Source organism: Octopus bimaculoides, chromosome 12 (assembly GCF_046866305.1).
Source record: "Octopus bimaculoides isolate indiv1 chromosome 12, ASM4686630v1, whole genome shotgun sequence".
Lineage (NCBI taxonomy): Eukaryota > Metazoa > Mollusca > Cephalopoda > Octopoda > Octopodidae > Octopus > Octopus bimaculoides.
Genome location: NC_142939.1, coordinates 25,591,483 through 25,593,982, shown reverse-complemented (window position 1 = coordinate 25,593,982; position 2,500 = coordinate 25,591,483).

The window sequence follows — 2,500 nt, the reverse complement described above, 5'->3', positions numbered from 1 at the left end:
AGAAAACGTATGAAAGCTGAAGAAATCGTAAACACAAGTAGTTTGATAAATACTCTTTCTTATAACAGAAATATTATCCAGTATATGGAGAACTTTAAACAAACTTTGCTAATAAGCCTGTCTACATATGTCTATGCGTGCGTCTGTGTGTAAATGAGCATAAGTGAGTGTAAGTGTATAAAAACTCTGGTTTTAACCGAATGCAGTCCCAGCATAGAATACATGAATAAATTCTATTATATACTTTGCGTGCATTTATCTTTGGTGTGAAAACGGAAACGTTTACACGCACACAAACACAAACACACACGTACACACATATGTGCGAGGGTATGTATACATATCAGTATATAAATATATAAATAAATATCACTATGCATATATATATATATATATATATATATATATATATATGAAAGAAGGTTTGAAAATGCACTTATTTTTAAAAAATATTTATTTACTTAACCGGTTTCACTTTTTTAGAAAAAGATTATCAAAAGTCTTTGAGAATAATAAAAAATGTTAAAAAACAGTCTGAGTATTAAAATTCATATATACATTCTTTGAAGATATATATATATATATATACATATATATATATATATATATATATATATATATATATATATATATGCATATATGCATTCTTACATATATGTTAATATATAAACCTTTGTATTTACATATATATGTTTGTATATATATATATATATATATAAATGAAAACATAGATATACAAACCCACATGCATACCTTATTCAAATAAATACATACGCATTTACGCGGCATCCTTAACTTTTATAGAAACGAAGCTAATTAGTTTACTTTAGCGATACAAGCAAGTATATCAATGCCAGTCACTTACTGCATTCCACGTGTGGGCAGCTGTAAAAACATCAATAGTACAACATGGAAACTATTGTGATTAGTGAGGTAGTGAAGTGTTGATGACTAAGGGATTACACCATTTCCTAACATAGCTGTCATTGAAACTCAGTCTCAGATAACTCTGTATTGTTTTTCGTGAAGAATACCTATTTAATTTTGTTTTCAATTCATATTCAATAAGTTTATATGTTATAAATAGTTAAATGAATTGTGTGGCACTTTTAAGGTGAACAAGCATTAAATAATGTCTAACGATACATACAAACCGACACACATATTGTACCTCATGCACAAATACACAAATAGTATATATTTATATTTCTCTGTGTGTGTATGTTCGTGTGAATGTGTGTGTGTGTGTGTGTGTGTGCTGCCAAATACACTATGCGGTTCTTTTCTTGAAAACGAGCAACTGTTCGCTTATGTAGAAATATCAAGATCACTAAGTGGTAGTGATTGTTGAACGTCGGAAGCATCTCTCGGCAAAATATATATATATCAAAGTTTAATTTATCTTGTAGCAAGTCTTTGTTACTGTCACAATATATGCAGAGAAACATTTTAAAATAAAATTGATTAACTCTGCAAGATCTCACAAAAATACAATGATACAACGTATGTTAGCGCTTTCGTTGTTAAATTTGTGTCAATGAGTTAATCCAGGGATTATACTATTCTGATGAAAGCTTCCTTGGAGTATATATATATATATATATATATATATATATATATATATATATATATATATATATATATATATATATATATATATATATATATATATATATATATATATATATATATACATATACATACACATATATATACAGGCTGACAATGAAGGAGAGATATTAAAGTCATGAAGATGATCCAAGTTCTGGCTGTCCTGCAATTAACACCGACGAAGAAAACACTGATCGTGTTCACCACTCTGATGTGTGACAGGAAATTGTCTGAAGCAAACCCAGTTGGCTTCCTTGAACGTTTCCTAAGCCATGATGAATATTGCTTTCATCACTTTGAGACGTAGATAAAAAGACAATCCACGCAGTAGAAACATCTTACTTGTATCAAAGACGGATGAAATCGTTTCATCGATTCATCAACTAAGAGGTTGACGATATTACTTGTTTGGGGTTGACAGTCTTAGTTGTTTGATTCCTACAACGGCATCATACGGGCAACACCATCAATTGGGAGTACTATTCCTACCTGGTGAGGCATTTACAAAAACTGTGAAGAACAAACGACCATGAGGCACTCAAGTCCTTGGTTTCAATAGCTGCTATGCGTTACATTAGCGTTACAAATAATATTTATAAATTGCATCCGTGGATTATTATTACTATTATCCCTATATATACAAAGGCGATAAGGTGGCAGAATCGTTAATAATACTCTGGACGAAATGCTTAGCGATATTTCGTCCGTCTACACGTTCTGACGTCCCTAAAATCCGCCGAGGTCGATTTGCTTTTTATCCTTTCAGGGACGAACGAACGGAAGATGCAAGCGATGATATCTCCAGTAGAACGCCGGGCGGCGGGTTGACAACGGCAACGGCCAGTGAGCTACCAACAATCATCATTCCTTTGTCATCGTTTCTCTGATG